The sequence below is a fragment of the Choloepus didactylus genome, chromosome 7, assembly GCF_015220235.1.
Source record: "Choloepus didactylus isolate mChoDid1 chromosome 7, mChoDid1.pri, whole genome shotgun sequence".
Classification (NCBI taxonomy): domain Eukaryota; kingdom Metazoa; phylum Chordata; class Mammalia; order Pilosa; family Megalonychidae; genus Choloepus; species Choloepus didactylus.
The window spans coordinates 88,195,640-88,209,199 of NC_051313.1; positions in this window are offsets into that span (position 1 = coordinate 88,195,640).

Sequence of the window (13,560 nt, forward strand, 5' to 3'; positions counted from 1 at the left end):
GTTAATGGTCTGTGCATTTGAGAGTTCATTTTGAAATATAGATATTTCTGGGTTTCCAGATTTTGAGATGTCATAAAATTGATTGACTGGTTGAATCTTTCCTTCATTCATTTATTCATTCAGTCAGCCAGTTAAGTATTCCTCAGTTTTACAGCATTTATCTAACACCTATATGTTGCTAAAAGTCTTGTAGCTGATAAAGCTCAACTTCTGGTTTTCAGAAAAGACGGAGGCTAATCACCATCCTCTGAACTACTTGCTTTTGCCCCAATCCCAAAGATTAGTATATTTTAAACAAATGAACACATGAAAGGAGATAAGTAACCAGAGACTCTTCAGAAAAATGTAAATAGGATTTTGGTCAGATGTCACCTTCACTATATCTCTGTACAGAAATCATCTGACAAAGAATGCCTCATTGGATTTCTTTATTAAAGCTCCTCTTATCTCTATGAAATGAGGTTTTCTCAATTACCTCAGTGAATCACAAAAATAAAAACTTACAAAACAAATATACTAAATATTTCATTTGTTTAATGGGTAGACTATCAAAGAAGTTGAAACATTTTCTTAAAATGGATAGCTAGATAGATACATTTAATATAAAAATAATATATTCTGATGACAACTCAAACAATGCAAAGATATATAAAGAAAAATTTATCAGACTTCTCCTTCTACCTCTTCTGCAACATGTATGTTGGAAATTTGACATGTATCTTGCCATGTCTCTCTCCATGCTCAAGAAAGAACATCAAGCTGAATTACACATGTGGTATTTTGTTCCCTCCACCTCTCACCACAGCAGATGCTATTAATGCTCCATAGTCCCTGGAGCTCCCTGGGGTAAGTGGCAGCTCCAATACTTAGCCCAGCACATTAGCAACTTCTCATCTCAAGTATATATGTCTCTCTCTTTGGAGTCTGATGGTTTGCGTTAGTACCATAGATGTTTGTGAGACCAAGATGTTTTGAGAATAGGAAAGATAGGGTATTGCAGGAGGAGGGGTAATTGCCACACAACTGGAGACAAGAGTCTGTGGATAAAATCCTCCTCCTCCCCATCATCCACTGGGAACTTCTCAGCATGTTCCAGACTCTTTCAGAGGGTCTCCAGCAGGATTGAGCCCCAGTTGTTCTTATCTGTAACAGAATCATTAATAGGCAACACCATTTATTGACCTCTCCCTTCCCTATCTCACTTTCCCTAAGTCTTCACTTGTATTTCCTAGGATTGTCTCCCAAATAATCTACCTGCAGAAAACTCTTTGGCTCTGGGTTTGCTTTGAGAGAAATATAAACCAAAACTCCTACTAAACACAACCATGCTGTACACATCATTCTGAGACAAGCTTTTTTTTAAATTAAGTACTAACAAGATGATATAGATATATTTCATTGCATATCATGTATAAATCTCTGCAAACTGAGGTGTGCATTAAATATCATATATGATTTCTATATGATGAAATATGATGCATATAATTCATGGAATGTTTACATAAAGTAAAAATGCATGTATATAAGTATATGTATAAATATTTACACATGCATATTTATGCATATATACATATGGGAAAATGCACATATATGTATGCATGTAAATGTGTACATAAAAATATATGCATGTGTATATTATATACACATATATGTATCATGGAAATACATTTAACACTCATCATTGTTGAGGTCTCTCTAATTGTTAGGACTACCATTTTCTTATATTAAGTTTACATCATATTTTATGGGTCCTAGGTGGTAGGGGATATCTATTTTATCCTTAGACATCAGGCTAAATAGGTTATCCCTATTCCTTGTCCTTGTTAATCCTCTTTTGCTTTTAAGCCATGCTTGGACACATTTATTTTGATACTCTCTTTCTTCTGATTTATTTTGTTTCATCTAGCTTATATACATAAACTAGTTTTTTTGTTCCAGAAATTTTGCCAACTCCCTGATTGGACTGTCCATAAACAGATCTAGTTCTTTTAACTTTGGGACCCATGAAACTCCCTCCTTTGCTTCTTAGACAATATTTTTGTCTGGAATGGAGGAACTTCATTTGAATAACAAAGTCTGACATAACCCTGAATTTCCTTTGAGTGTTTAATTTTTTGTCATGATTTATTCTACCAGTCTCCATTCCAGTTCAGGATCAATTAGATTAATTATAGCAGTTTTTATCTTTTAATGTTTATTGCATTTCAAAAACATTCTGCACATACATACATAAGCATTGTTGCTTTCTGTTGTTTTATATTCTTAATGTGAGACAGGTGGGTCAAAAGTTACACACATTTTTAACTTTAATAGATTCAGCTAGACTCTTTACAATAAGGTATGGCAATTCACATAACTAAAATTAGGAGAATCACACTTTCCTTCCCCAATCCTGAATATTATCATGTTTTTCAACTGTTGGCCAATATCATCATATATATCTTTGAATTGTATACCTGGAGTTAACTAATTTGTAAATTTTTCATTTCCTTTTCTACTAGTAATGTTGTATGTTTTGTTTTGTTTTTTTTTTTTTGAAGAGGGTGTCCACCTGCATCATCTCTTCTATGAATTGATCTATTTTTATTTTTTCTGTTTGGTTGTTTTTTTTTTTTCTCTATTCATTGAGAATCTATTTGCATATTGGAAATATTAAACCTTATTTTCAAATATGTATTTCATTTATTTTCATGATTTTTTAAGAGTATAATACTACAAGTTTATTAAACTATCTTAACATTTATTAGGTAAAGATATTTACATTTTTTAAACATTACATGAAAAACTATTTTCTACTATAAACCTCTTTACATGTAGAAAAATGATAAGTAGCAAACTTGAAGTTACCAAGAGGTTAAGTGTGGCCTGCAGTAAATAATTCAATTAGTGTATAGTGCTGTATGTAAATTGGAGCTAAATAAAGTTGTTAAAATTAAACAATAAAAAAATAAAATACTGTTCTGAATTGCTTCAGATTTGATTCCTATTGGTTAATCAGCCTGTCATATAAAAATAACCCAAAGTAAAACTGTGGTTCTGTTGTAAGACTGCACTTCTTCTCTGTCAATTTCAATTGTCTTTTAAGTCCCTGCCATTTGTCATAGAGGGAACTGAGGAAGAATGTATTACTATCACCACCCTTTTACTACCACTGCAACTACAACTCAGATTTTGGCACTCATATCAGCCAATCAGTAGAGGCATCCTCTTCGTAGGACAACTTGCTTTATTCATTTTTGCGTAATGGTTTGCAGATGGGCTCTGAAAAAAAATCATGTTAGTTTGATCCTGTCCCTGACAATTAATAGATGGATGACATTGCAAATTACTTATTCTTAACATGCCTCTGTTTTTTCTTATCAATAAAATGGTGATAATAATGCTGCTTTAGGTATACAGTTATAATGAAAGTAAAACACACTGAAACATGTGTAAGTCATATTATTTCCTGGTACATGACAAACACTCACCATATTTCTTATTTTATGTTACTAGTTCAATATATGCTATTTGATGGAGGATAGAAAGCAACAAAGGTGCTTTTAAACAAACCATTGGGAAGAAAATGATTGACCCACTTCCTGTCAACCAATTGGCAGACTGTTAATGTTCATTTTGGAATGAAGCTTTACCTCCCTCACCCAGATTCTGCCCCCATCCAGTTACACTTCCTTTGGCTAACTGAGGTTTGTTTTTTGTCTTCAAGTCAAATGCCATTTCCTCAGCAGTACTACCCTGACGTCTTGGCAAGGATAGAACTTATGTTGTTCTCTCACAGCATCAAGTATTCTCCTGGGGAAATTTTATATTATTTCATTTTTAAATGCATGCCATCTCAAATAAATGGAAAGTGTCTTTGGGCAATGAACAAAATATAGCTTCTTTACCTCTATTCCCAGAGTACCTGGCATATAGCAGAGATCCAAAATAATAAATAGATATATAAATACTCCTTTGAAAAATTTAGTCAATGAGCACTTATCAAGAATGAATGTGGGTAATTTGTGATTAATTTATAAAATGTTTACTTCAGAGAAAAGGAAGCTTTAGTAATGTCAAGTTTTTAAAAAGTATAGATTAATTAAACATTTAAAGATTATCATACATTAAATGCCCATGATATATATTAAATATAGCTAAAGTAAATTTGATGTTGTTAAATTAAATCTGCTGTGAAATGAAGGTTAGATTGTGATTAAGATAAAGTGTGAGGTGAGATTTACTGGATTAGGGCAAGGCCCCAAATCCAGTGAGAGTGTTTGTATAAGAAGCAGCAAGGGACACGCAGAGAAGAAGGCCATGTGACGAAGGAGGCAGAGACTGGAGTTATGCTGCCACAAACCAAGGGACATCAGGAGCCACCACAGGCTGAAAGGGGCAAAGAAGGATCCTTCCCAGAAACTTTGGAGGGAGCATGGCCCTGCAGATACCTTGAATTCAGACATCTGGCATCCAGAACTGTGAGAGAATACATTTCTGTTGTTTTAAGCCACATAATTTGTTAGGGGAACTCTAGGAAACTAATTTGTTATGGCAGGAGCCAAGTATAGTAGCAAGATCACTGCCTAACACCTTACTTATGAGAGCAATATTCTTATACGGAAGACAGTAGAAGAGTTATCTAGTGTCAACTAAGGCAGCAGTTAAGTGCAGCAGAGGGGAAGTATGGTCTTTGTAATCAGGTTTTCTTTTTTAAAATCCTGGCCTCACCGATTGCTAGCTGTGTGACCCTGGGCTAATTTCTTTATTTACCTGGGTCTCAGTTTCTTAACCTGTAAAACTGGGAATAGAAATGTCCGTATCTCACGATCTGTAATGAAGATTAAGTAAAACAATGCAACTAAAACACTTGAAAAAATGACAGTGACTGGCATGTTTTAAAGGCTTAAAAAGTATTATTCTTACAACTGCCATTACTCTCAGTGCCAGTGCTGCTGCTACTGCTGCTGCTACTCTTACTTCTGCTACTCATTCATCCCAGGTTTATTGGATGCTTGCTATATGATAAATATATATAACTAAATCCTAGGGAAAGGTGGATGAGAGAAAATCAATTTCTGCCTTCCCTGACTTTATTTATTTATTTATTTATTTATTTATTTAGTCAAGTGGAGTGATGAAACAGTAAATAAAATAATTTAATCTATTAGAAATGTTGAGGGATTATAATTTTATAATGTGTGTCCAGGGTCGGCTTTACTGAAAAGGTAACATTTTAGTAAAGACCTACCTGAAATGAGGAAAGCAAGCCACATGTACACTCGATACCTTTAATTTCTCCTCCAGATCCACTTTCTGCCCTTTTCTACTATGCTCTCTACCCCAGGAGGTTGATCTTTGTGGATTACAATAATGGGTGCCCCTGCTCTCTAATTTTACATTTGGTTCAGCCAGTGAAGAGTCCAAGTTTGATATTGTAAAGAAGGGAGAGTAAAGTTGGATTATTTATTCCCCTGACTTCCCTGTGAGGCTGTTTTCTACTGTCCGCTCTCCCTCTCAAGCTGACCTGCACTACACCATTGTCTTTCCTATTCTCACTGAGAATTCTCTACTAGTCCTAGCCACAAGCTTCTGTGCTATACTGTTCACCTGCTCCTTGTCCAAATCTTAGTAATTAGTTCCCTTCTAAATTAACTCTTCTCACTTTATCCTTATTTGATTGTCATCCATTTTCTTTTGTGCCCCTAACTTACTTATGCATATATGTTTGGAAAAAGACCATTCCTGCCAGAAGGAATAGAAAGAACAAAGGCCCCAAAGCTGCCATGTGTCTTGTAATGTCACTTAATAGCAAAAGGGTTCCATATGGCTAGAGTGACAGAACATGAGGGGTTTGTATTAAGCAGTGAGATCAGAGAGGTAAGGGATGCCAGATCACGTAAAGCCTAAGAATTTTGGCTTTCATTCTGAGTGGGAAGAGAAGCCATTGAACAATTTTGTGCAGATGCATGACAAGATATGAATTATTTTCTAACAGGATTAGTCCAGCTTCACTTTTGAAAATAAACTAAATGGGGGTAAGGTGTCAGGGCTGATAACAAGATATTTACCCTGAAGAAGTGGAAAATATAATGCCTTGCTTTTTGAGATGGGTTTGAGTGTCGAGGGAAGAACAGGAGCTTATTTTTCAAAAAGGAGCATAAAGCCTATTAGACATCAGATATGCTGAGAAAGCAGTTGACCATGTTAGTTTGGTAATATCTAGGCTTAAGCATACATTTCAGAGTTTCTTATTTATAGATGGCATGCAAAGCCATGACTCTGCATAAATATAATAAGGGAGAAAGTGAAGAACGAGAAGAGAAGCTACTCAAAGTCTTAGCCTTGGGGCAAACTAAGTTTTTAGAAAGCCAAAATCCTCTTACTTAGAAAATTTATGCTACTCTGTGGACATGGTTAGGCAGTTTATAGTTATTGAGGTTTTCCAATGCACTTCATTATATACGCATAGATATTTAGAAACAGGCCTTTTCCCTCACTTTCGGCAAGCTCACTTTTAGCTTACGTACCTATAATGAGACTGCATTATCCTGAAGTTTATTTCACACTCAGCATGTTGTACTACTGTTAACTTCAAAGGAACCTCATGCTAAAAGGGAAATAAATCTATCTGCAGTGCCTCTATTGATTTTATAGATAAACAGCTATAAGTACGATTTATTCAGCATATAAACCAGTTGCTTTCAGAGACAGTCCATAGATATTTCTTGTTTTGAGATTTCCTTTACTTTTGAAACCTTTGAAAACCTCTGCTTAGTTGAGTATTGAAATATTAAGGCTTTTGTTCATTTTGAATAGTTGCCAAGTTATGATGGATCCAAACTGCTTGGTGTATAATCTTTTCTTTTTTTATAAAGAATTCATTTGTTACACAAGTTTTTATTTTTCTCCAAAGATTCTTTTCTTTCATACTTCTCTTTTACTGATCTTCCTTTGTGTTCAGAGTTGTTTTTATGCAATCCTGATCTTCAAACTTGTTTTTAAGCTTGATTGAAAATGTAGCTAACATATGAAAACACCGTGGACTGTTAGTAAAATACAATAGTTTCAGAAAACCTAAGATCTACTTTCAGCTACTAGCTTTGTAATGTATAAAACATGACCAAAGTTAAACACCTAAACTCTCATAGCATCAGTTTCCCCATTTAAGTATAATTGAATGCAATCATGATTGAAGTTTGTTTTTGTTGTGTTACTGTTGTTCCTTCTATATTTTTGTTTGTTTACTTTTAATTGATGTGAATTGTGCATGCAGTCAAAATAGTCATCCATAGGTGAATAGCTTGATGCATTTTTTTACAAGTTGAATACACTCATGAAACCATCACATTTATCAAACAACAGAACATTACCAGCAACCCAGAAGACCCACTTTTGTTCCCTTCTTGTCATGAATCTTGTATAGTGACCACCATCTTGACTTTAAAAGCATACATAAGTTTTGCCTGTTTCTTTACTTTATATTAATGGCCTTATTATGTAAGTATTTCTCTTTTTGTGTCTGGTTTCTTTCACTTAACATTTTGTTTGTAGAATTCATTCACACTGTTGCATGTAGTTATTATAGCTGCTGTGTAGGATTTTATCATAAAGATATTCCAAATTTAATTATTCATTCTACTCTTAATAAGACATTTGAGAAGCTTCCAGTTCATAGATGTAAGTGTTGAAATAAGCATTTCAGTAATTTTTTTGTTTGTTTGTTTTGGTGATTTATGTCATACTGTGTTATATACCAGCAGAATTTTCAGGTCAGAAGATAGCATATATTCAGTTTCAGCAGATATTAACAAATTGTTTCCCAATGTGGTTTTACCAAATTAAACTCCTTCCAGCAATGGTTGGGAGTTACAATTGCTCCACATTCTTGCCACCTTTTAGAACTTTCCATCTTTCTACATTTTATTCATTCTGGTAGGTTTGTATTAAATGTGGTTTGAATTTGCATTCATCAGGATGAATGAAGTTGTACATCTTTTAAAATATTTATTTGCCATCTGGATACTTTCCCTTATGATGGGTATACTCAAGAGCTTTGTTCATTTTTCTCATGGAAATGAGAAGTCAGCAATATTTTTATTTCTTTATTTGCAGGAAGGTGTGCATTTTAAACACATTTGCTTCAGGTATTGTGGATCATTACCATGAAGATGACAGGTCAGGATTAATAGAAAAAATCTGGAATAAAGTCACAAGGTGGGTGTTCTAAGCATAGAGGTGGCAGATAAGGTCAGGGAAATAGGTTTAATGTCATAGAAAATATAGAGAATGAGAAAAGACAAAAACAACAACAACAACAACAAACAGAATCCCGAGGTTTACTGGGAACCAGTGAAAATAGAATACAGTACAAAGAGTCTGTAAAGTCAACTGGGTAGGAATATCCAGGTAAGGCAATGGAGAGCTCTGAGCCAGCTGCCTCATCAACACTGATGCTGCTTTTGGGGTGACTGAGCTGAAGACCCAAGGAGGCCCTCATGTTTCCATTAGACTCACCTTCTGCCAACCCCCATATTCATATTGCCTTCAGCAATCCCTCAAAGGAGTTCTTCAAACTATGTTGTTTCTGGAAAGAACCCTATCTTCACCTCTGCCACCTCATTATGACTTACCAGCTCAAATCCATCTTTTGCTTTGGAGAACAGTGCCACTAATCCCATCAGCCCAACTCCTCTGGTTGCAATAGTCACCACAGGAAGAGAAATATTTAAAGGTTTTCTCTCATCATCAGGACTTTTGGCTCCAAATGACTCAGTAATTAGATGTCTCTTCTCTATATGTATTTTTTAATTCCCTTAGGACTCTCCTCAAGCTCTAGGACTTTAAATGTCATGTTTTAATGATCTCAGACATATCTCTATCCAATATTCCCTAAACAACTGTACTCATAAAAGAGTTACTAAGATAATTCTTGAGCATTTACCACACCAAGGTTTCTTTCTCACCAAAACCACTGTGGATTGAGATAGAGAATGAGAATATTCCTCATAATTGTCTCTCATATTACCTCCCTTCTTCCACTCACACCCACCTTTATGACACATAATAGCCACAGTGATCCTGCTAATATGTGATTTATGTCATGTCACTTTTCTGCCCAAATCCCTATTATAGCTTCCTATCTCACTCAAAGTGAAATCTCGAACTCTTACCACATCTTTCAATAGTTTGTTAATTTTTCAGTTTCCTGTCCTAACTGCCATAGTTCCATTTTCTTATTGTTCACCTTGTTCACCCTGTTTTAGCCATCCTGGCCTCCACAATGTTTCTTAAATACCAGGCAGATCCCTTTGGCCTTTGTGGAATGCTCATCTTTGACCCAATAATGCTCTTTCCCTAGGAACTTACACATATGATTTCCAGTCTTCTTTTAGGCCTATGGTCAAATGATACCTCATCAGAAAAGTCCTTGCTGATCATTGTACCTAAAATATCACCCCCCTGTTTTGTTGTCCTTCTCCTCACATTGCTTTGTTCTTCTTTCAGTCTGAAAATAATGAAAGGGACATGAGTTGAATAATTTAATACCAAGAAATAAGAGCAGGAGACTGTCGAGCTAGTCTAGGTAAGGTACAATGAGGACATGACCTGAGGCACTGAGAATGTTTAAATTTAAGGAAAATTTTGAGGTGGGACCACCAAAAACTGACTAGACATTTGATGTGAAGGGGAATGGTGAAGGAAGGAATGCAGGATAATTAGTATCACCTACTGTATTTGTATAATAGAGAATGTTAATTCCAACAACAACAAATGACAGTATGAGAGAAGCACATTTGAGATGATGGGGAGAGATAGAGGTAGGATGGGGAAGTAAAAATTGGAAACAGGGAAAGTATTTTTTTTCCTGGAGCCGTTAAACTATTTAATATCACTAAATTAAATTCTTTCTTTCCAGAGAACTCTGAAATGTCCAGGGAAAAGAAAAAGTAATCTCATATAAATTGAAGTATCTTTGTCTTCAAGTAACTCAGTGTATTCTTATATAAAACAGCTTTAAAATAAGAAACCAATAGGAAAACTACAGGTTTTTAAAGTTTATTATCCATGTATTTTCATCCTTGACTAGAAAAATCATGTTCATCATTCATTGGGATGTTCAAATGTGAATGAAATGTACCATTTAAGTTACAGGACTGTTAGGTACCATGTAACCAATGTAATAATCAGCTTAGCCTGGAGAAAGTTTAGTTCATAAACTCGTACTGTAAAATTTGAATGGAACATCAAAAGAGTCAAAAGGAACTTGAAAATACTGATGAATCTAAATATAATGTGGTATCTTGGATAGCATCCTGGGATAAAAAAAATGTACTAGTGGAAAAAATGGTGAAATCTAAATAAAGTCTGTGGTGTAGTTAATTTATCATTGTACCAATGTTAATTTCTTAGTTTTGAAAACAAAAATGTATCATGATACTATAAGAAGTTATTTTTAGAGAAAATCATATGAAAGGTGTAAAGGAACATCTATATTATATGATTATTATATTTCTAACCTTTCTGTAAATCAAAAATTATTCCAAGTAAAAATTTTCAAAAACATGTTTGTGTGAAATATTTTCCATTTTAAATTTAAAGCACTTACAGTCTTTTTTGTAAGATATAAATTTGGGATTATAGCTTCCATTGTATTGTGTATAACTCTTAAAAATGTGATTCAGATTTTATTTTTAATACTATGATACATCTAAATAAAACAAAACACAAACTAATGTATGACAATTGACCACATTGGAGCTATTTTTTCCTATTTGCTTTTTTACATTTTCTCCTGAATAGGTAAAGAATATGTAGTGAATGATTATGTGTATAAGATATTAAGGTTTAACACCAAAGCAATAGGGTTGTTTGCTAAAATGCCAGAACTTTTCATGGAAGACTGGTCTCTTTCAAAAGTATCATACCTTTAATGTCTAATAATTAAACTTATGCAACATAAAAATGAAATTACTTTGAGAAGTAGTGAAACTCATTACAAAATTTCCTGAAAAGTTGCCATATAACTACTTGCCACAACTGTGGATGTAAAGATTCAACCCTGAATGCAGGGTTCAAGTAGATAACCAATGAAGTTTTTTATGACTCTAACTAACTTTTAGTAATGAAATTGTTTGACATTCATCTTGATGGTTTATTCAAAGCAGATCTTACTGTTATTTTGAGGTTCATTGTATTCCTTGCTAAATATATTTTGACCCTTTGGCACATTACTGTTCAATTGTAAATTAGGTATTTGGACAAAATTGAAGCTCTGTAATTCCTAGAATTTAAATAAACTTCTTAATCATATCAAAACTCACTGTAGCATTAAATGCATTACATTTAATATCTGTTAATTACTGCTAATTATACTAGGAAGACTTAATGTTATATATCAAAATGATGGCAATCTGCACAGTGAGTCTGGAAGCTGATAGCAATAATGACCAATCAATACACTGTTAAAACCGTAATCCCTAAAACAAATAAGGATGTTATCATGCACTATCTGAACCTTAGTTTTCTCAACTAGAAAATGGAAAAAATTGTTATCTCATATATTATTAAGGCTAAGTTATTTAATTCATGTAACATATTTAGAACAGCAGTTAAAAGATAATGAATAAACTATTAGCTAGCTATATTTAGTTTAGCTATGCTAAAATTTAACATTTTAAATTAAACTCCATTTGAAAATGACAAAAACAATGACACAAATGAGGGGAAAATGACAGGAAGCTATAAAAGGAAGCTCTGACATGGAGTAACATTTAAGGCTCTTGCGAAGTTTACTAACTTGTGCTAATTCTTGCCCAATTCAATTCTACAACACCAGAAGTGTGATGGTTTTAGAACTTACATATAAACATGGCACACATGTACTTAAATGTTTCCTATGGCACCATATGTACCACAGAATCATACTTGATCTTAGCCAAAAGTTTGAGAAGCACTACTAACACAGAATTAAACAAATTTTTAAAACAAATTTTTATCCCTATATTAATACCTCATAGTCCGGGTGCCCAAATTGTAGCTTCTTGCACCACTATCAGCTATAAGTAACTGGTTCCTATTTTTTTTTTTTTTTCTTCCTGTCCTGGTTTGCCAGGCTGCTATGACAAATATCATACAATGGATTGGCTTAAACAATGGGAATTTATTAGTTCACCATTTTGAGGCTAGGAGAAGACCAAAATTGAATTTTCAGTAAGGCCAATCTTTCTCCACAAAGTCTATAACTTTCTGGTATTGGCTGCTGGTGATCTTTGCAGTTCCTTGGCTGGTGTGTCTCCTTCCTGTCACATGGCGTTATCCTCTCCTTTTCATGTCTGCTATTCCAGGTTCTGCTGACTTCCATCTCTTCCTGGTGCCTTCTCCTTATAAGGGCTTCCATATTCTGGATTAAGACCCACTCTCACACAGTTGGCCACACCTAAACTAAAATAGCATTTTCAAGTGGTCCTATTTACAATGGGTTAACATCTGCAGCAATGTCGATTAAGATTGAGCGCATGTCTAAACTGGGGTACATGAAAGAAAAAAACAGGAAATGTTAAATAGGTAAGGATGGTTTTATTCAAGGGCTGCTGTTGCAGGGGAGAGAAAATGAAATTCAAGGATGGCAAGCTTTTGTTATAGGCTAGGAGTGGGTTGGAGGAAAAGCCTTGGAAAATAGTAAAGGGGTGTTGATCATTGCTATGGCTGAGTGAGTTACTATGGTTGCATTTAGGATAAGGAATTTCTTGAGATTTGAGATTGCAATTAAGACAATTTGGTTCAGAATGTTTCCCTTTGGGTAACTAGGCTGCCTGGATTCTTTAAGGGCTGGAAGAGAGGAAGATGGTGATAGAGAATTGCCTGGTTAGGAGCCTTTCAGATACCTGGGAGGCCTGGGTGAGAAAGAGAGGGGAGGAGAAGGTCTGGGACTAGTTTGATAGTTAGGGTCTGAAATTGTCTTTTCTTCCTTTTCTTCCTTTTTTTTTTTTTTTTTTTTCCTCTGTAGTCTAAGTTGTCTTTCTGCAGTTTTACAGCTGCAAGATTAATGTCCCAGTAGTGAGGACAGGGGAGGGAGAGGGTAAGGACATACATATAAGGATTGAGGCTGTCAGCTTGGTGAAGAGAAAGAAAAAGAGTCTTGGTCAGGTACATAATTCAATCTACCACACAGCCTCAACAACATTTGCATATGCAAAACAGTCTCATCTTTCATAATAATAAGCAATGATTCTAAATCAGAGAGTAATATCTACAGAATAGATATCCGAACAGTCAGAGTTATAGTAAGAGGCTTGTAAGCAAATTCCCAGTAGATTCAAATAAACTTGCATAAGGACCGTTGCTCCATTAAGCTTCAGAATTACAACCATGGCACCAATGAAAAATTTATTCAAGCATATGCAGTGCACTTTGATAGCTTTGCTTTATATCTGGTTGGTCCATTGCCTGGAGTGGTTTCCATCTTCTCTACTTAGTGATCCCTGTTCTTTCTTTAAGGACCAGTACAAAAATTACCTTGGCCTTGAAAATCTGAAAATCCTCTAGAGATTACTCAAAAGCCATTTACATTTTTTCTAC